Raw genomic sequence first — 13,868 nt, 5'->3', positions numbered from 1 at the left:
TTTTCTTTCTTTTATATGTAAGACTGCAAAATGAGAATTTGCGAATATCCATAGTAACCTATTTCTAATCTGGTATTCAATATAGAACTTCTTAATCACTCATTTTGGACAAAAGTATATGAAACATGTTTCTTCTTCCTCCTCTCTACTCTCCTCAACAGATCTGTGCTTTGAGCTAGGGATCAATACATAGTACATATGAATCATATTTGCTTGATGCTGACAAGATGATTGTTTTTTGTGGGGAATCATTGTCAAGTCAACTTACATTTTAAGTTTAAGAATAGAATAGAAAACAAAGCAACAATGTAAAAGTTCTGGTGAAGTGTACTCAACTTTAAGGGAAAGGGGATGGAAAGAGACCTTGACAAAGGAATTAAGCACCAAGCTCAAATTTGGTGTAGTTGATTGATCATAGAAAAAATAGGCCCAGAGATCATGTTTATTTTGAATGTATAAAAAATTTGAAGATATAAATAGCCAGAAAACCAAATGGTTGAAATACTGCTTATGAGTTTAAATTAAATTAAGTGGGATATAGATAATAGGACCTGGGTTGGCACTGTCTCCTTCTATGCATATGATTATGCATGGTACCAGAAGCAAAACTCATGAAAATTCAACAGATCTGAACAACCAAGGAGCATAACTGTGTGGCTGAAGGTTTGATAGTGAATCTGGCCTTGAAGAGAAGCTTCTGACTACTTATGGTACAATCCATTGTTTTGAGGTCATCAATGATATATTTGGCCCCATATGTGATCATTTCTGAATGAGGTAGCCAACTAGCATATCAATGAGGTTTATTCAAAAATGTAAAGAAAAGGGGGCAGCTGGGTAGCTCAGTGGATTGAGAGCCAGGCCTAGAGACGGGAGGTCCTAGGTTCAAATCCGGCCTCAGACACTTCCCAGCTGTGTGACCCTGGGCAAGTCACTTGACCCCCATTGCCTACCCTTACCACTCTTCCACCTATAAGTCAATACACAGAAGTTAAGGGTTTAAAAAAAATAAAAAAATAAAAAATGTAAAAAAAAAAATGTAAAGAAAAGAAAAAAAATCAGATGTGTTAAAATATTTCCTATTCCATCATCTGAAAAACAACGTCACCCTAGAAGACTCTTTCACCTCGAACTTACTCTAAACACTAAAATGTATTTACTTATTATGTTCTATTTTATTTTTCTAAGTTAAAGTCAGAAGTAGAACTTAGATTTGGTTATTGCTCCTAGATACTACACTTGATCTTAGCCAAAAGGCTGAGAAGTGATGGTTACTGCTCCTAGAGAATGAAAATTGAATGTCAATATGAAGGATTAGTCTAGATCACTGCAAAGCAACAATCTTTTTCTGATATGACTACATAAATCAAACAACCAACTGGTTAACAAATATTAAGTGCTTATAATGTGTCGAGAACCCTTAAAAGTATTATGGATCAATGTTGGGAACATTTATAAAAGTTACGACATAGTGCCTGACACATGCTAGGTGCTTTATTAATAGTAGTAGTTAACATATATGAATATAAGTTGTTATAGATTCAGAGATCATACATAAACTATATAAATACAGCATATATGTGTATATATATATATATACATATATATATTAGGCAAGTTGGTAGCATTGTGAATAAAATTCTAGACTTGGAGTCAGGAAGAGGACTTCAAATCCTGCATTGGCACTCTGCAATCCTGGATAAGTCAGTCAACTTAAATTCTTTCAGTTTCAGTTTCTTTATCTATAAATTAGTGATAACTTATCTCATTGAATTGTTTTAAGGATCAAATGAGACACCATCAACAGAGTACTTTTCAAATTTTAAAGTACTACATAAATTCTAGCCAAATACAGAGGAAGGACTCTGGGAGTAGAAACATAGGAAAAAAAACACTGCTTGAACACATGTGCTGATGGGGATATTATTGGGGATGTAGACACTAAATGACCACCCTAGTGCAACTATCAATAATATGGAAATAGGTCTTGATCAATGATACATGTAAAACCCAGTGGAATTGTACATTGGCTATGGGGGAAGGGGGGTTTGGGGAAGAGGGAAAGAACATGAATCTTGAAACCATGAGAAAATATTCTAAATAAAAAATATATTAACAAAATAAAAAATAAATAAAATACAACAAAATATTGCATTCATTTATTCTGACATATGCTTACTAGAATTTTTTCAGATTGTTTTCAGAAGTAATATCAAGACATATTCATGATTTTATGCAATTGATTTTTAAATCCAACTATAAGATTTTACATGTCACAATTAATTTAATCTGATAAAATCCACTTGATGCTTGAGCTTATTAAGATACTCTATTGAATCCAATACCTGTCATCTATTAGGCTAGCTATCTCTCCTAACTTTGGAGAAGCTAGAAGCAATTAGGTTACACAATGAATAGAGTGCTGAGCCTGGAGTCAGGGAGACCTGAATTAAAATCCTGCCTCAAATACTTATTTTTCATGTAAATTTGGGCAAGTCCCTTAACCTCAGATTTCCTTAGTTTCCTCAGCTGAAGAACTCAAGTTAAAATAGCATCTAATTCTTAGGAATGTTGTGAGGATCAAATGAGATCATATTTGTAAAGTATTTAGAATAGTGCATGGCATATAGTACACACTTTGCCTTTTTTTCTTCCTCAAAGGCATTTGTGAAATAGGTAAGTATGCCAACTTTACATTAATATGTCATTGATACAGTTTTTAGCAAGCACAGTCCTAGTACCAGGGCATTCCAATAAAAATTTACTTTTAAGCTGACATTGAACTATAAATAACAATTATTTAATTACAATTTATTATGACTCTACTTAACTGTCCTAGTGTCAATGCTGTCTCTCTCCATCTTTTCAACAAAAATAGCATGAAACACTACATTTATGGTCTAAAAAGAATCATCCTTAATAGTCAACTATTAAAGTTGCTTTGGGAAAATTGAGAAAGACAACAATCAAATATAACTGACATTCATACATTATTTTCTAGTCTATAAAGCACTTAGCATTTAATTTTTATAATCAAGAACCCTGTAAGTAGGGAGTATGTATCATTATCCCCATTTTACAGGTGTAAAAACTGAAACTCAGAACTTAAAACATTTTGTCTAAGATCACACAGATATTGTCTAAGCCAAACATAGTCATACCAGATTTGATGAGGTAGTTATTAAAAGAGTTAAAGTTATTAAAAAAGTTATTAAAAGAAAAAGATTTTTCTAAAAATAACACATGAGGGAGCAGCTGGTTAGCTTACTGGATTGAGGGCTAGGCCTAGAGATAAGAGGTTCAAATCTGGCCTCAGACACTTCTCAGCTGTGTGACCCTAGGCAACTCACATAGCCCCCTTTGCCTAGCCTACCAAGCTTCTGCCTTGGAACCAACACATGGTATTGATTCTACGGTAGAAAGTAAGGGTTTTAAAAAACATAACCTGTGAAATCTTTGGACAATAGACTTTGAGTTACAAGGACTTTCTGTGGCCATCAACTCAAAGTTTCTCCTTTTAAAGAAAGGCAACACAGACTGCATTGGTTGAATGATTTGTCCAATTTCGGCAAGAAAGATCAGGGACACAATATTAACTAGAATCACAAAGGAATATTGGTCTTCTTATTTCAAAAGCATTGAACATTCCATGGCAATGCTCATTTTAAAGAATTTCTTTAGAGAAATTAATGGGCCAGAATTGTAGGGTAAATTGCCAAAAGGAGGAAATAGGGATGAAATTATAGGCTCTTGATTTAGAAATGGAAGCATTTTACATATTATGTAGTTCAATATCTTCCTATTACAGAGAAGTAAACTAAAGTATGGACTCAAGGATATGATGACAAAAAATTAAGAATGTATTGCAATCTAGGCATGAGATGTTGAAGGGTTTAGATCAGAGATTCCCAAAGTGGGCGCTACCGCCCCCTGGTGGGTGCTGCAGCAATACATGGAAGCGGTGATGGCTACAGGTGCATTTATCTTTCCTATTAATTGCTATTACATTTTTAAAAAAATTAATTTCCAGGGGGCTAAGTAGTATTTTTTCTGGAAAGGGGTGGTAGGCCAAAAAAGTTTGGGAATCACTGGTTTAGATTAATATGCTGACATGGAGAATGGAGAAGAAAGAAGCAAATATGAGAGAATTAAAAAAAAAAAAAACAAAGGAGAAAAGCAAAATAATTTCATGACTGAGTCAATGTACAAAACTAAAGAACCAGAAAAGTTAAACATAACTTTTGTTTGTTTACTTGTTTGTTTTTAAGAAACTTTGAGAACAGCAGAACCAGTGAAAGAAGTAGTGAAATTTTCAAAATAAGTGAATTTTGGAAGAAATGGAGATGTGATAGCAGAACCTACCAGCAGAATTGTCTCAAAAGCATATGAAAATAGTTTATCATATATAAGGCAATAAATACTTAATGGTGATGATAATGACTAATGATGATGATGATGATGATACGAAGATAATAATGGAATATATAATGGGATAAGTAGATTGAGTGTAAATGGGTAGTTAATGTTGCATTATTTGAAGTAAAAAGTGTTATATTTTATAAGGCTTAAACTTTGATTTAATTATAACAAAATGCACAGTCTGAAGAGCTCTTTATCATTTAGAATTTCTGTTTTAGACTATTTCCCAAAGAAAATATTAGCACATAAAATGCAAATATCCAACTAAACAGATTGGAATTCTCAGCTGGGTTTTCCTGGAACCTTTTCCCTCTGAGATAAATTCAAGTATAAAAGGCTACCTATTATTTCAAATTTGAATCTGCAATTGGCTGATTAGAATAACTATTGTCACTTACCTTGCCTAACAGTAACCAACTGTGGAGGAATCAAAAAAGGAATTAGAAAGAAGTAAGGAAAGGATAGAGATAGCACTAGTTCTGAAGTGTTTATAAATGTTTAGTGTCAGATCCATTTCATACAATAATCCACACAGAGTAGGATAGAACCCTCAGAGGCCATCTAATCCTACATATGAATACAAGAATTCTATTGACAAAATTCTTCATAGATGATCCTTAAATCACTACTTCAGTTTTTTCAAGAGATTAAAAAATGCACTACTTTTAAAGCAGCCCATTTCATTACTGGGCAACTTTTGTTATTACAAAGACCTGTGTCCTCCCCAAATACCAGCCATCCTGAGAAGAAATCTGTCTCCACCACCATCCATTTGCCATAACATGGTGTGTAGGCAATGAATAGTACTTACTTTGATTACTCAACATTATTCTCATGATAGTAAACTCTAAAACCTAATTAGCTAATAAAACAAATAAACAGCAGAACAAAACACATACCATATCAAAGCTAATGTATGGAAATGATATGAGACAGACTTGTCCTTAGTATATAGAATGGCACTTTCTAATGATTAGAAGTGTCAAGCAATAAATGTGACTCCTTTCAAAAGAGATTAAAAGGAGGACATAGAAGAGAAGGAAAAGGAAAAGAGTGAGAAAAAGAAAAAAATATAGTGAGCTATTCCTCTCTGGAAACATTCAAGTAAAAGTCAAATGACCATTGGTCAAGGATTATTGTGCTTAGAATTCATGCCTTGAAGAATGAAAAATTGATGGCTTAATATTGGGTATGTGTAAACCAAAACTTTAAGGTCTTTTTCACATTAATTTCAACTGAAGCAAATTTCTTTATTTCTGTAATTAATATTTTGGATATACATCTAGATATGTTTAAATACATATATTCGCATCTGTGCATATATAGTTATCCCTTCCACATTGTGAAGATTGGTGGCATGTCATCACAACAACCTGAAAAATTTGAGTAAAGGATTTGACCCTCCCTTTTGTACTTGAAAAAAAATCTGAATTTTTTTCTTTTTCTTTGATGGGATGTTTATAGTACCTTGTTGTAAATTTTAGATTACGTATGCATTTTTGGGCCTCTAAATTTTATTCTGGGTCATCTGTGGCTTCCTCACACCTCCCAGAAAAAAATCTCCATTTCATTTATGTGACCTACAATATATCAAAATCATAATGGATAAAGTTCAATGTAAAAAAGATAAATATACAAAGCATGTGCATGTATAAATGTATTTATGTGTATAAAGCTTTTTTTCTTTAAAGGAGCTATAAATTTGCTTTTTCATGTGGTGGGCACTTAAATATGTATTTAATTGGATTAAAAGAAACTTTCAGTTTTATATAATGAAGGAAATATTTTCTACCCACTTCCAGAGAAACTTAATTCATTTCAGTGGCCTAAAATCAAGTAGATTTTGTCAATAACCTGTGTAGAATTTTTAAAAAATACAACTAATCTTAGAGAAGATCAATTTCCACCTCCAAGTGAACCATTACTTAGAATTCCTACTTAGAGTGGGATAAAATGTTATTATGAAGTGTAAAAGAAAATGTAATGACATGTCCCAACATCAAAACCACATTGTTGGCAGTAAGAACTCCATGCCCTGTAGACAAATTATGAAAGCTTATTTGATTGCTTTGACATTTATTCAGCAGAGATGTATAATTGGCATACTCTTAAATGCTATGACAGATTTAAAGTTGGGTCAAATGGAAACTAAAAATATAGGAGGTTGGGAGGAGAGAGAGAGAGAGAGAGAGAGAGAGAGAGAGAGAGAGAGAGAGAGAGAGAGAGAATGGCAAACTGACTTGTCAAGAGTATATGTTGGGCTTACTTAGCACTTTTCCATTTGTTCTCTAAGATTCTGTTGTGTTAATTTGTAATCAAGTGACATCCCAAACCTCCTACCATTTTCATTCTCTTATCCACCAAAATTAAAAATGCAAACATTTCTCCAAATTCTTTCTCCTATACCTCAATAGCCTATGAAGTTGCATCTTGGTTCTTGAAGGGAAAGCCACTGGAGCACAGGTTGGAAAGATTTCCAGTGTGGGCTATGTTGTAGACTTTGTGTTTCTTGTTCAAGGCAAAATAAGTCAATTCTCTCTTGGAAATTTAGTTGTCAGGAAGAAAAATCTTCATAATTGTTAGAGCTATGCAAAAAAAGATCTGGGCCACCTCAGAATTGAGTGGATTCTTCTTCACTAGAAGCATTCAAACAGTGATTGGAAGACCAATTGTAATACAATGTGTTTATTTTGAGACGTTTATTGGATTACATAGTAAGTTTAGCTCCCTTCCAACATTGAACATTTCATTATTCATTGCTCATACTAGTAACATTCAAAGAGACTCATCACCAAGTGATGAATTATTTCAATTAAAGTAACCCCTGTAGAAGGTCTGATAAAGGAGTATACCATATTTTTTTAAGTAGATGGAACATTCATACCAAAGGAAATATCCTTTATGTTATGAAGTCTTTACAAAAGGGGGTCCTAGTGAAGTGCATGTAGGTGAAACAGGCCAATTATATGAAATTCATTGTCCTAGTCTTCAGATTAGTGATAACTATCAGATATACTTTGGAAGATGGCTCTTTCTCTGAAGAAGGCAGCATTCCCAGTCAAAAGAGAATCATTATCTCTGACCACAAAACCTCAGATTTATAGATATCTGAGTGCTATAGAGCTGGGGAAGTGATTTTTTTCTTGTTCTTTGGGTCTGAAGTTCAAGGAAATAGTTTGGAAGAAAGGTTTCTTAGCATTCAGGTCAGCTTACAGCCTACTAATAATAAAGGCTAAGGCTGAGTTCAGAGTATCTTTCTCAAAGTGCTTTATTAAGACAGATTCTTCCTCCTAAGAAAGGAAAGCCAGCTGGCAGAAACTCTTCCTTCTATTGCCAGATGGAACTATGTTGTGGTGTTCCTTGACTTGAATATAGACATTTCAGTTCTTCTCCCTTTGATTAAACAATGCTCAGAATACAAATGTTTGGGGTCTACTCCTCCTTTTCCCCAGCTGGGAGCATGAAATTGGAGAATGGAGAAATGAGCCCCCAAAGTGTATACTTGGACTGAGGGGTATACTGTACTCATTATGAACTAGCACAATGACAAGAAAAATTTACTAAACTTCACTTAATGGATGAAGAGATGTATGTAATCAGGTTTTTTTTAAAGTAGGAAAGAAAGGCATATTTTAAAATATTCTTGCCTGTGTTATATTTCTGACTTTGTAGGGGTTTTGGGGGGGTTAGGAGCAAGGAAAAATTTGACACTTGGCTAGGAAAATAGGTTGATCTTTATTTATAGACAGATTTCTAAGGCAATAACCATTCAAATCTTTTAAAAGAATTGCTAAATACAATGACCTGGTTTTTGTTGTTGCTGTTTATTTTGTAGCATACAATATACATAGTATATTTGTCATTTATGTGAATCTCATGTAACTATGACATAGGCAGAAGAAGGGCAGGAATGATCTGGAAAAGTCAGCAGGATTCGATCAGGCAGGTAATCTAAACCAAGTGGGCCTGTGGTCAAGTTTAAAGAAACCAATAGGAATCAGGAGGATCAGGGAGACAATAGGTTCAGTTAGGTGAGAAATCAAGGCCACCTATGATAGAGAGGAGCACACAGGTGTCTTGGGTTGAATAGAATTGAATTGAATTGGGGTGGCCTGGGAAATGTAGCATCAAATTGAATGGGAATCCTGAGTGTTCAGCCATGAAATAGACAGAACACCAATTTCGTGGTTATTAATTGAAAACTTTAGTTCTCAGAGGAAAATGATATAAAAAGAATGGGGTTCTAAATAATCCAAAGATTTATTTCTCAACCTCTATGCACCAGCTAGAATCTAACCTGCAAAACATTTACTAACAAAGGGACAGATATGAAAACCTCTAAAAGTAAAAACAAACATGCCAGGATTAAAAAAAACCTACAAACAAACAAAAAAAAAAGCCTGACTCCTTAAATCTAGACAAACAATAAAATGTCAGTCTTAGATCTCTCACCTGTTTCTAAAGTGTAAATACTTTAAGAATGGGTTCTCTAGCTCTAGTTCCAGCATATCACTGAGGTGGTTAGACTAGCAATTGAGGAACAGTGGAGTTTTAGCAAAAGTTTTCATTCATAAGTTGGTACTGGACTTGTTGTGAAGTAATTGAGGGTTTCTGTGATGTAAAGATCAAGAAGGAGGTTACTCAAGGCAGGGAGGACTTTCAGTGCAAAGGCACAGAGATGGGAGGTTTCTTTTGCTTAGTACATGTTTGTGAAGAACAGAGATGAAGCTTCTTTGGCCCAGGTGGCAAGTGCAGAAAGAAAAGTAACATATAATTAGCTGGAGAGATAGCAGTGGACCAGTTTGTAAAGAGCTTTAAAAGCCAAACTTGAGAAATTTATAACTAGAAGAAATGGGGAGCCACCAGATTTTATTGAATCTAGGGAGTGACATGATTAGATCTATGCTCATAGAAAATCCCCTGGGCAGAAAATGACCAGCAATAAAAATAGAGCTAGATTCTGTTCCAAAGCCTTTGTGAACTTCAGGCAGTCCCTGATAAAACATACTGCACATTAAGCCCTGTAGAATCCCTTTCTCTCTCTTTGAAGCCTGTCCATTATATAGCCAACTACACAAGTGAGAATAAACTGATCTAGTTGATTTGGAATTAGAAAAACAAGTGTACAGAAGACATTCACGTGAGTTAACTGTGACCAAAAGAGGTCAAGCCCTATATTCACAGGCTCCTCTGACAGTGCCTGTAAGAGATCACAGTTGGCCCTAAATCCATGCTGAGATAAGTACAGACTCCATGAGGAGTTATGAGATACTCAATTATCATTACCACTCCATGCAGCTCTTGGAGCTTCCCCAAGGTCTCCATCCAGCTATTGGCCTACATAATCCATTTTGAGGAAAGCTTGTCTGCCAGGGTTCCAATTAAAACTATATAAAAAAAAATACTAGTAGCCAAGTTCAGGGAACCCCTCCTCCAAGCAGGAGAAAAGTAAATTAGCAAACCTAAATTCCATGATAATAAAGAGGACAGAGGTACAAAATTTCCTGTCCTATTTCCTATTTCTCTTAAGAAGAAAATGATATAAATGAGAGACTCAAAAGATAGCCGTAGAGACATTGTCTTCAAACTTTTTTTTTTTTTGGTGAGAAACCATCAGAGGCTAACTCAGAGAGAACAGAGCACATTGGATTACATGAGTTTTTTGTGCCATAATTTATTCATTATACACTGCCTCTTAAAATGCCAGCCTTCAAAATTAAACCTCCCAGAATGCACATTGAGGTATTCAGAGCCAGATTCTTTGAAGTACCTTTGCTAAAGAATGATAGAATCAAAGAATGTATCATAAAGAAGGAATACTAGTGGTCATTCTCTGTCACACACACCACAAGACTCCTTACATATCATTTTAGAGATGAGAAAACAGAAGTCAAATTGAGTAATTTGCCCAGAGGTATTTGACTCATTAGTGAGTAGCATGCAGAACAGAATTCAAGACTCTTATCTCTTATGCTTCTTCTAAGAAATCTTTTAAAACATTGCATATTTAACTAGTTGTTTTAAATTTTGCTTTTTCTGATAATTCAATAGCTAGGCTCTGTGCTTAATTAACTACTTAGTGTAATTTCTGTCAAGGAAGAATACTGCAATTCAGACTTTTCTGCCTTGATGTCCCCCAAGAAAATGAGTCAAGCATATGAATGGATGAATAAATGCAGTAAAACAACTCTCAAGAATTAGATTATATTTTAACTTACTACTCATTTAGACTAGAAAACCAAATGGTAATAAAGTAACACAATAGTTTTATTTTTTTTCTTAAGATAATTTTTATATTATGCTTTGGGACCAACAGATATTTGACCTAATCTTAGGGTAATTGATGGTCAAATTTGAAAAGATTAAGCCTGACAACCTGAAAAGCTGTCACTCATCACATCAAAACACATTTCTGCTAACTAGATTCTACATATTACTTTAATTATTGAGGCAAGAAAGAGTAGATATATATTTATAAAGTTTTTATTTTAATAATGTTTTCCAGATTATATGTCAATGTGACTTTTAAAATATTTCTCTGATAATTTGAAATCCATATTTTCTTTCTCCCTCCTATCTCTCTCCCATCCCTAAGAAGGCACATGATATTATATAGACTGTGCATATATTATTCCAAAATATATATTCTTGTGTTTGTCATATTATAAAAGAAGATATATATTGGTTTTACTAGAGAAAACTTCATGGAGTAAAGAAAACTTTTCATGTTTCAGTTTTTTATTTTTGCTTTCATATTCCATTTGTTCCTTCTATAATGGTAGCTATCTTTTTTTTTCCATGAGTCTCTTGGATTTGACCTAGATTCTTGCTTTGTTGAAAATAGTTAATCCATCCTCTCTTTTCTTTGCTCTTTTGAGAAGGTAAACGGTTTGATGATTATTATACATATAAAGTCAAAAGCAAAATCATTCCATATTAGCTTTGTAGCAAAATAAAAAGAAAATTAAAAAAAATTAAAGTAAAGAAAGTGAAAAAAGTTTATTTCACCCTGCATTTCAGAATTCATAATTTCTGTTTCTGGAAATAGCATCTTTCTTCATAGGTTCTTCAGACTTGCATTAAATTATTGTCATGATCAGACTAGCTATCTTTCACAGTTGATCAACCTTAAAGTATTGCTATTATTGTGTATAATATTCTTGTGTTTCTGCTCACTTTACTTTGTATGAACTCATTTAATTCTCCCCAGGTTTTTCTGAAACCATCCAGCTCATCATTTCTCATAGCAGAATAGTTTTACCTCACTATTATAAACCACAACTTATTCAGTCATTCCCTAATTGATGGGCATTCTCTTAATTTATAGTTCTTTGCCACTATAAAAATAGCATATTTTTATAACAAATTTTATAACAAAATTTTATAACAAATATAACAAATAATTACATTTCCATTTTCTTTGACCTCTGTGATACAGACCTACTAGTGATATTACTGGGACAAAGGATATACATAGTATTATAGTCCACTGATTTGACTTAATTCCAAATTGTTCTCCAGAACTGTTGGACTGATTCACAACTCAACTAGCAGTGAATTAATGTCCCTGTTTTTCAACATCCATCTCCTCTAGCATTTATCACTTTCTTTTTGGGTCATGTTAGCTAATTGATTAAATGTGAGGTCCTATCTCAAAGATGTTTTAATTTGCATTTTTAAAATCACTACTGATTGAGATGATTTTCATGTGACTATTGATTTCTTTGATTAGTACTTTGGAAACCTGTTTATAGCACTTAACCATTTATCAATTGAGAAATAGCTCTTATTCTTATAAATTTGCCTCTTTTCCCTACATATTTGAGAAATAAGACTGTTATCAGAGAAACTTGCTATAATTCCCTTTCCTTCTCCCAAGTGTCCTGTTTTCCTTCTAATTTTGCTCTAAGGTTTTTTAATCTCCTACAATAAAAACATCTATTTTACTTTCTATAATCGTATCTCTTGTTTGATCATAAATTCTTCCCTTATCCATAGATCTAGCAGAAATATTTTCCCATGCTTCCCTCATTTGCGATATCACCTTTTATATTTAAATCATTTATCCATTTTAACCTTATCTTGGTAAATGATGTTAGATGTTGGTCTATGCCAAGCTTTGTCAATCTACTTTCCATTTATCTCAGCAATTTTACTTTTCAAATGTTGAGTCCTTATGCCTAAACCTTGGATATTTTGATTTATCTATCACTACATTACTATGGTCACTAGATTACTATGTAGGAATAACTAATTTATTCTATTGATCTACCATTCTCTTTCTTAACCAGTAGCTGTTGTTCCTCCATCATGTCTGACTCTTATGACCCCCTTTGGGGTAATCTGGGCAAAAATAGTCGAGTAATTTGCCATTTCCTTCTCTAGAAAATTGAGGCAAACAGAATCATATGTGTGTCTGAGGCCATATTTGAATTTATGATTTCCTGACACCAGGTCCAATTCTCTATTTACTGAGCCATCTAGCTGCCTTTGCTTCTAATCCAGTATCATATTGCTTTTATGATTACTGCTTTGTAATAGAGTTTGAAATCTGGAACTGCTAGACTCTTTTCCTTAACCTTCCCCCCCCCACTGAATTTTTTGGTATTCTTGACCTATTTTTCAAGAAAAATATTATCATTTTCTAGCTGTATAAAATAATACTTTTGTAGTGATTGATATGGTTCTAAATTAAGTTAATTAACTTGTAATTTTTATTACAATGACTCATTTAGCCATGAACAAATGATATTTGTTGAACTGTTTGTAGCTATCACTATTGTATGAAAAGTATTTTATAATTGTATTCATATAATCACTGGGTTTGTCTTAGCAGGTAGACTCCAAACATTTTATGTTGTCTATAGTTGCTTTAAATGAAATTTCTCTCTATCCCTTCCAGATGAATTCTGTTGCTGTTAAGTAGAAATGCTGATTTATTTTATATCTTGAAACTTTGCTGATGTTCTTAATTGTTTCAACTTTTTTTCATTGATTTTCTAAGTCAATCATATCTTCTGAAGGAGAGAGAATTTTGTTTCCTCATAACATTCTTATTCCTTTAGTTCCTTTTTCTTGTTTATTCTTATAGCTAGAAATTCTAGAACAATGTTGAATAATAGTAGAGACAATGGACATCCTTATTTCATTCCTGATCTTAATTGGAAGCCTTTAGTTTTATCCCAAATTTATATCCATTACAGATAACATTTGATCTTGGTTTTAGATAGATATTACTTTTTTAAAGAAAGATGTTATGCTTTTTAAATTTTAAAATTTTAAAATTTTCAATAAAATGGCTGTTTTATTTAATAAAAACTTTTTCTACATCTGGTGATATAATTATATGTTTTTACTGTTAATGTTATTGATGTGGTTAATTATGCTGATGTCTTTTCCAATATTGAACTAGACCTGTATCTCTACATGAATCCCACCTACTCATAATT

General features: G+C 33.2%; 1 protein-coding gene and 1 pseudogene across 1 annotated transcript in view; one reads left to right on the top strand and one right to left on the bottom strand.

Moving 5' to 3' along the window:
* DCC (DCC netrin 1 receptor) overlaps positions 1-13,868 on the top strand; it is a 941,371-nt gene that overhangs the window by 80,885 nt on the left and 846,618 nt on the right.
* Positions 1,189-1,269, bottom strand: LOC123232847 (annotated as a pseudogene).

Source organism: Gracilinanus agilis, chromosome 1 (assembly GCF_016433145.1).
Source record: "Gracilinanus agilis isolate LMUSP501 chromosome 1, AgileGrace, whole genome shotgun sequence".
NCBI lineage: Eukaryota > Metazoa > Chordata > Mammalia > Didelphimorphia > Didelphidae > Gracilinanus > Gracilinanus agilis.
The sequence above is the reverse complement of the archived record's forward strand: the minus strand, read 5'-3'. Positions and strand labels throughout refer to the sequence as shown.